Genomic DNA, 9,315 nt, shown 5'->3' with positions numbered 1-9,315 from the left:
CAGCCACGTAACTGGATACCTAACACCAGTGCTTCCAGTTGCAAATACAAATAGGGTTTCCATATAATCACAAGATGGGAGTTGTCTGTCAGTAAATCTCTTTCATTTTACCATAAATTTCTTGGCTAATTGGAGCAAAATAGACAAGAAACAGAAGAGCGAGACCTTAAAGGACTCAGCTGAAAAATAGGAAATTGAAAAATATTGTGCTAAGGACATAGACTTGGTATTTCTGGCAAATGTCCACTTCTCACATAATACAGCTAAATGTTGTCAGTTGTTGACAATATATAATTTTTCTGTTTTCTCCATAACATGACATGAAAAATCTCTTTTCTGTTTTTGCAGTAAGCCCAAACACCAAGGCTTATGCTTAGCAATAAATGCTGTTTAATTGCGAGTAAACATTACAAACAAAAGTTGAGTAAAGTTTGTAGTTTTTTTTTAATGCGTATGCAAAAAGAAACTGCTCTAAGTGCAAATAAGAGAGTGAATGTAACTGCTCATCTGTTCCCATTTGGAAAATGATATTCATTTTTCTTTAATATTGGCCAGTGCTGAAATATGTAGATTGTAAGGTTTTATTCTTTAAACTGCTCCCTGTTCTGGCAACAGTTATAAGTCATCATGCATGAAGGATAAGTAAGCACTTTAAATGACTATCTTAGTCTTAACTCATGTTTGTTGTATTTCCAGAAAAGCAACCTTCTGATGGAGTTAAACATGTGAAGATTCTCCTGGTATCAAAAATGGTCTTGAATTGGTTGCTCACAGCCTTTGGATAGGAGTAAAAATATTTTGTGAGGGACGTTTCTGTCAAAATGTCTTTAAAGTAATTTCTCTGACCAAAAAAGAAATGCAATCTATTAGTTCTGAAGACAGAACAGGAAGGAAGCTCTTCCTTTAGCAGAAAAGAATGGACAGAGAACTTCCCCACATAAAATTTAAAGGAAGGAGTGGATAAAGACAGTAGCTATCAGCAATTCTGGGTATATTAATACAAGCATGAAAATTAAAAACAGAAATATTTTATTTTTATGCCTGAACAGTGAAAACATCAAAGAGACTACTTCATCTGGACATGTTAATACCTCTGTCGCAAAATATCTCTGTGTTGCAAAATGAAGTACATATCTTCCATTTCTAAAAATGCTCCCATACCTCAAGAAAACTCAAAGTGGATTTTGGACGCAATCTGACAATTAGAAGAACTACTATTTTCTCATGCTGTTCTGTGTCAGGGAGCATGACTTTTTATGATGATTTCTTTGGTAGCTGTTCCTTTCTGAATTCCCTTCTGAAGTGTACACTTCTTCAATGACCAAAACTGTGAGAAATTAAGTCTGACTTAAACACTGCAATACTTGTCGTGTGCAGTGAGAACAGAGGCTAGATGTGGTTTCAATAGGGGTAAAGACTTTCATAACACAATGACCTGTAAGAAAAGTAGGGAGGCCCTGCTACTTATTTATGTGATAGCATCTCTCTTATGAACCCACTCTGCCTTTACACACGCTGCTCTTTTGACACAAATGTTTTAGGCAGATGGGAAATTGTAGTCTACTTTTTTTTCCTCACCAATGTTCCCATAAATTTTATGATGGATCTGATCTCCTCCAGGTCTCAAGTCATGGAAATTTACACTTGGAAGAAACCATTGCAATAAGTGATTGTGCTACTATAGGGAAAGTATAGATGCCATGCGATGGCAACAAAGCAATGTGGCGACAATTATTAAATGTTTTTATTGAAACAGTGACACCTGAGTACCCTATAGCTCCACAACATTATGACAGTTGACAGGGAGATGGGGATCATTTATCCATTTGATGCTTCTATGTTGCTAACAAGAGAAATTGTTTCAGTGATAGCGCTAATATTTTGGCAGTATACAGGCTAGCACACAGGCTTTTCTTTACTGCTCCTGCACTCTGGGTGGCTTATGCAGCTCACCTGAAACCCAGATTCTTGGAACTTTAGGATGCTTGTCCTAGTTGCTTGTCTGTATAGTTTCAGCAGCTCAAAGTTGCAGTTGGTAGCCTCAGCTGGTGGTTAAAAGCAATGCCTAAACATCAGTCTCTGGCCTTTTCTCTTAGGTAAAGATTTTGTCACATTTTTATTTAAGATTCAGAGATGGGCTTAAGATTCAGAGATGGAAACATTTTCCTAGGAGAAATGAGAGGGAGAAATTTCTGCCACGGAAAAGCTTTCATGAGTAAGTGCAGAGTTTTTTCAGTACTTATGATGATCACTTAGAGAAACTATGCATTGTAATATTTGAAGTTCAACTCCCATAGATAACAATTTTCAGTTAAAGCCGGAGAGGAATCTGTCACAACAAAAAAGAAAAATAAACTCAAACGTGTTTAGTGGATGCCCTAGTGCTGACTTAGCTTCTTTACACGAGGGACTGTTGGATTAAGTGATTTATGTTATGGATGAAGGAAATGGTGAACAGAGACAGAATGTGAGCTCCCAGGTAATCAATCATAATTTGAATGTCATCAATAAATTTGCATGTATTTAGTCTGAAAATATAAAACCTGATTTTACATCTGTCTCAATTTTATATCCTTCTACCATGAAATTGACAAAAATCAAAAGTGCATCTTTGCTTCCCGATTATCTTAATTGCATCAGATTGCATTTAATTTCCCAGCTGAGACATTATTTGTCTGAGAAGTACTTTATATGAGTATTATGAACAATGCACATAGTTTGACTACAGATATGATCCTATTCCATGAGAATGACAACATTACTTCAGACTCCATCTAATCAAGCCATAACAAATCAACTGTCCTCATGCAGAACACAAAAAACCAAAGGTTTCTGAAAAAGTCTCAATTTCATGTATCTGTGTTTTTCAGCAATGTGGAATGCTCCTTCTCAGACTGAAGAAATATAGAATAAGTGACAATTATTCTGTTTTAATTTGGGAAAGGTTCATCTGGTTTAAACTCTTCTGTATGGATATATGCACCTGCCCCAATAGTCCAGAAAAAGCTTAATGGAATAATGATGCCATGTTTGCTATTAATAGAATGAGTTCAGTGATTAGTCAAGCTTAACCTACTTGTTTTGACAATGTCTTCAAGTTTACTTCTGTTTAAACAAGAATAGAAAGCTTCTTTCTCATGTTTATTAGGTATGAAACTATATTTTTCAGTAATGGCAGAGAAAAGCAATGCTAGTTCAGAGGTGCCAAACAAACATTTTAAACTATACTTTGCAGAATAGGTGACTCCTGTCTGATCTGTTTCCTCAGATGTAGTGGAAACACCCAGCCTACATAATAACAGGAGGTAATCCAGCATCAAATTCCCTTGTTAGGCGGTAAGTGAGAAATACTATTTTGTGCATTTATTAGGTAAAAGAATGGGTATTATCCACACTTTAAAATGTTGTTTCATGAAACAATCTGCACTGCTATCAGGAAACTATACCTTGCAACTCTTTATAGTAAATCTTAATTAAATGTTTCTTGATCTTGAAGAAAAGAGAACTAAACTCCAAATGTGAGTACAGGTCAGATGCACACAAGGCGTTTAGGAATTCAACCCCCTTTTATCTACTGAATTAAATGTACTGGCCAGATACTTCATTTTCCACCAGGTTTTCTAAGCCCCTTTCTCTGCTATATCATCCTCCCTTAGACACCAACAGCTAAGGAAACAATGAAGCCCTCAATGGAGGAATGTAACTAAGTCAGGAAAGGACAGAAGCCCTTCTATTTGATAATGCAAACAGTGGCCAGAAGAAGATTGCTCTTCCTGGAGCTATAGCTCCTAAACTCAAACTAAGGTGAGTTTCTGTGCAGTTTCTACAGCTGCTCCTTGTCTCCCTTGGGCTCATCACGCAATTATTGGAAGTTTCTGTGGCAAGCATCACAACATGATACATCACACCATGCTTCCCCATCTGTGTTTTAGCTTGCATCTATGCATATATCGTAGATACCAGGCCCCTGGTTGTGTACAAAGTGTAGGCTGTGCAGGCATATCAGGGTTGGGCTGACAGGCATGATGGCTGGGTTATGTACACCAGTGTCTAACGTTAATCTGGAAACAAAGCACAGCCTGGACCCAGAAACTGGAAGTGAAGACAGCTCTGATGGCTTACGTATTGTCTGAGCATCCTTGTCTGCAATGAAAACATTACTTATCAATCTGAAAATACACATAGCTCAGTACTTATCCAGTTTGCTTTCAACCACAGCTCTAAACTTTCAGACTGAGGCTTATCAGTCCTGGCTTGTAATAGCAACAAGCCTGGTGAGATGGCACCAAGGAGCGTTGGGGGCTAGCTTTCAGGTCTGGTGGGATGGGGAGGAGGCCAAAGAAGGAGCTGTCTGCACAGTCGACCACAGGCGACTCAGCTCCTAGGAGAAGCTTGCTGGAGGCAGTTTCTAACATCTGGTTTGAGAAACAGATGTGATTTGCTGATCTACATAATTGAGATGCCTCCCTGCCTCCAGAGGAAGCCCAGCATCTGAGCAAATAAAACAATCAGGAAGGATGTGGTATTAAGATACATGGATGTCAGGTCTCCCATCTCTTTGTCTGTGTGCTAAACATCGTTCTTGGGTACCACGCTTCTTTGGAGATTTATAATAGGAAGTGTCAGTGCTGCAGCCTCCTGGGATTGCCATCTGGAAGTTAGTAGCTCATGACTAATCCTGCGTCTCTACTCGTGGTATTTGAGCTGACAGACATGAATCCATCTCCCTGTCAGTACAGAGTTCTTGCCCAGGAAGCATTTCCAGTCCTTTGTCCAGTCTCTGTCTTCAGACACCAACGTTTCCTTTTGGACTCCATTCCAGTCCAACAGTGCCAGGGTATTTCCCCTTATATTTAGGTTAATTTTTTGCTACTTTGACTTCCTGTGCTACACCACACCCTTCTACGCCCCCTCAGCTGCCCATCCCTACGGTGGCAGTCCAGCGTTTCTCTCCACACTCCTGTAAGAAAACACTCAATTTTTCCTGTTAAGCCTTTTCTTGAAAAAGTCTGTCCACCCTGGCGTCTAATCAATATGTATTTTTGATGAAACTCTGTGTGAAAGACTTTATCATGTATTCTTGATAAATGGCTCTCCCATCTCAAATGTTGCTTTGAGCAGTGAGCGGGAAAGGAGAGACAGAGGAGACTGGGATCAGGAAAAAGGGAAGAAACAATAATACAAATATTTTACATTCCCCCAAATGCATGAAACTCTTCCTATCATGTCACAATTAAAAGTGGGATTCAGCTGCTTTTCCCCAGATGGCACACGTAATTTTTGCAGTTTGGAGACTGCAAAGACATTTCTAAACTATATTACATAGCAAAAGTAGACTTTGCTGGATTTTCTTCTTTTTTTTTAAAATAATTTCCCGTGGAAGCTTATTTCTTATTAAAAAGCAAACGCATCACTTCTAATGGTCTTGAGTGTATGCTTCTGACATAGATGATACTGGTTTTCAATTACATGTGCCACAGTTATAATTTTTGTGGAAAATGTGACAATTACAAATGATATAATTGAAAACAAATGCAAACAAGGCAGAACTTACAAACAAGCTGGGAAAAAAATGCCTGTCTTACGAAAACAGGTTATTATCTTAGCCACAAGTAAATTTTCCAGGTCATCTCACACTTTTTGCTTCATGAGCAGGTCTTATGAGGAGCGGCTGAGAGAGCTGGGGTTGTTTAGCCTGGAGAAGAGGAGGCTGAGGGGAGACCTCATTGCTCTCTACAACTACCTGAAAGGAGGTTGTAGAGAGAAGGGTGCTGGCCTCTTCTCCCAAGTGACAGGGGGCAGGACAAGAGGGAATGGCCTCAAGCTCCGCCAGGGGAGGTTTAGGCTGGACATTAGGAAAAAATTCTTCACAGAAAGGGTCATTGGGCACTGGAACAGGCTGCCCAGGGAGGTGGTTGATTCACCTTCCCTGGAGGTGTTTAAGGCACGGGTGGACAAGGTGCTAAGGGGCATGGTTCAGTGTTTGATAGGAATGGTTGGACTCGATGATCCAGTGGGTCTCTTCCAACCTGGTTATTCTATGATTCTATGATTCTATGATTCTATGTTTTCTACTGCTTTCTCCCTCAATCACACCCAATGGCCATGAATGGGATCTCCTCTGCTTGCCAGTGCACAAAGCTGAGCTAGACCTTGGGCTACCGCTTGTGCTCTGCACGAGGCCCTAACCCTTCAAGGCATTTGAGGTAACTCCTCTTCAACTTCTGCTGGTGCCAGGACAGGCAGAAGATCATCCTGGGTACATCAGAACTTGTTAACTCTGAGGTCAGACTTGTGCTTCAGCCTGAATATTGGATCATCCACATTGCTTACACAAGCCTCCAAGCTCTGGCTGATGTTCCAAACAAGGTGACAGCTAGAAAAAACCAGGAACAAGGGAGGAAATGGCCCTTTCCTTCAGATGGTGTAGAAACCAGCACTTCGAGACAAAGTTCAGCAATTTGAAGTCCAAATTTTGGTGTGGCAGAATAGATGTTTCCAAGGAGACTTAGACTCTGGAAAAGAAATTGAGGGTGGTTAGCACATCTGATAATCAGGACTTTTGTCATCATGCCTGGCTAACCAGCTACCTTCCCAATTTAATACACCTGTATTAAGAAAACTGACCCTGATCTTCATGCACTTCAAAATGTTTGGTCTTAGCTGTGGGAATTTTGAAATGCCAAGCAGAGCAAAGTTTTATCTCAAGTTACCTTTTCCTCATGAAGTCCTGAGCATTTATAGTCCAAGTACAGAAAGTGCAGACTACAAAATCATCCACTAAAACACAAACCTATCCTATGCAAATTTCCCTTCCCCTGACTGTGCATAAAGACAGTAATGTTGCAAAGTTGTTGAGATGTTTGTGCTATTGCAACCTGTAAAATGTGAAGTAGCCCTCATTCCTCAACTAACATTCCTAGATATCTTAGTATTTAAGTGGGGTTAGTTAAATGGCAGACGTATAAATGCTATATAAACATCTCTCATGACAATGATAACTTATTTTATATGCACATATGTGTTCATTTCTCACTGATTCTGTATCACTGCATAAACAAGAATAAAAAAAATACAGCTTACTATTTAGCAAAAAAAAGCATACTATTTAAATTAAGATCATCTCTCTGCCATGAAAGACATAGGCGTCTTAAACTGTGAAGTTTTGAGGAAAAGTGTACAGCTAGTTGCTCCCAGTACTTTGTTACATCTTGGGTGTAATAAAGCTAAGAGCTGTCATACTGAAATTTGCAGGAGCTCTGGCTTAAAATTGGAGAAAAACACAACTCCTTGGGATTATACCAGCTGTGCTTCTGGCCCAGAAAATCCAGCCAATACTCATGTAAATTATGTGCGCTGATCTCAGTTTTGTTTTGCGAAGTGGACAAGCTGTGGTGAAACAGCTTTTCTCCAGTGGCTGAATCCTGCAGGGCCCTATAGCCCATGTTAAACTTCTCTCCTGTAAGTAACTTTAAAAGCTTTTAATTTCAACAGACTATTCACAGAGAAAGCTGAGAATAACTCCTGAAGATATTTTTAGCCTTTTCAGTGTTCATGCATTTAATTTCTGTGAATATGCTACTACTAGTCCTTTCTGAATAGCTCTTCTTGGGGTCATTTAGGTATGTGTATTTACTGCAAGCTGAGCTGCATTCTTTTTGGACTCCTGTTGACTTGAACAGAGTCTGCAGATTGAGCTGAGGACTTATTCACACAGAGTGAAGTTAACAGGAGCATTTCCAGGGACTCCGATGGGCTTTGATGGGCCCTAGCTCAGAACAAGAGTTTATAGTGTTTGAAGCCAGAAAAAAACTGAATGAGATCATCTTGTCTGATGTCTAGTTAATCACAGGATATGCAAGTATTATCCAGATGTGCTAGTACTAAAATAGCATTTTTTTTCTAACTCAGGAGATAAGAAAGTGTATGCCATGGAGAGGAGAAATGGAGGTCCCTTGTGGCAGTACACCCCGGCTGCTGGGACCTGCTTGGGCAAGAGGTTCCCAGGCAACTCCAGCACCACTGCCAAGCGACCGAGATGCAGCTGACTGTGCAGCACAGTACCCACTTCCTTCCCAAATTCTGAAGGAAGCTCAAACTGCTGAAGAAAATTTAATCAATGCTATTTCCCATTGAACTCATTTACAAAGGTGGTAAGCAGAAAAAGTTAGACTGACATATTTTAGGACCAGAAAAGAGTGTGAATAACAGCCAGCCTAATCTTCTCACGATGTGTGTGTATGTACCCTATAATATAGCATCTAAAAGAAATATAGCTGTACAAGATTAAATAGAAAATATGTCTAAGCCAGTACTACTCCCAAAAGCAGCACATCCTCACTGAAAAGCAGGGCAATATAAAATCATCTGTCTCATAATCAGTGGCTTCGGAATCTCTTGAATTGGAGGTTGGAGCTGGAACAGTATACAGTAATAAACTGGTGGAGAGCTCTCTCCTCCATGAACTGCCTGATTTATTTTTTTAGTGACTGAGTTCACTCCCAGAGTCTAGATTAAGCCCCTTTTTCTTTTAATATATTTAATGTCATTGTAAGAACTCTGTGTGAGCATAAATCCACTTCCTTCTTATGAGCTGTCTTAATATTTTCCTCACAGCTATGAGGAAAAGTCTTATTTCAAGGCTGGATTTTTCCAATTCTAACTTCGTGGTGCTAGATCTTATCATGCCCTTGTCAGCATACTTGCAACACAGGATGGAAAACAGATTTTAGATTTTCCCTTCCCCTGATATACTGTATCCATTTTTAAGTAATAGCCACACAGATTTTAAAAATCCTGATCCAGAGTACCATTTAATTGTCTGATTTACTTTGAATACATAAGTAATCTCATTGACTTCAATGGGACTACTCTCAGGTTAAAAGTTAAAAGCATGGTTAAATGCTTTGTCCAAAAGATGTTTAAGTTATTTTTCTCATTTACTCTCATTCCTTGCTCATGATACTTGATCTGTACAATGTGTTGGAAGTGCAGCATTTCAAGCAAATAGTTCAGCATGGGATCACATAGGTTACAACACAGCAATTTTCATTGCAGCTTTTGTCTGGCACTGAAGGAATTCTGACTGATGGATACCAAGGGCTTTTTTGATGTTATTTTCTCTGAGGAACTAATGCTCTTCATTCCTGCTAATTCCCTCTGCTGCCTAGTTTATTTATTCAGCAGTGCCCTAAACAAGAAAGGTTTCCTTCAAACAATAGGCTGCTTTGCACTCTGTGCGTGTGTGGTTTACTGAATCCAGACCTAGGGAAAATGTACTGGTCTTCAGCTGGTATGAATCAGAGCTGTTTGCAG

Source organism: Phaenicophaeus curvirostris, chromosome 3 (genome assembly GCF_032191515.1).
Source record: "Phaenicophaeus curvirostris isolate KB17595 chromosome 3, BPBGC_Pcur_1.0, whole genome shotgun sequence".
In the NCBI taxonomy this organism is placed as follows: domain Eukaryota; kingdom Metazoa; phylum Chordata; class Aves; order Cuculiformes; family Cuculidae; genus Phaenicophaeus; species Phaenicophaeus curvirostris.
The sequence above is the reverse complement of the archived record's forward strand: the minus strand, read 5'-3'. Positions refer to the sequence as shown.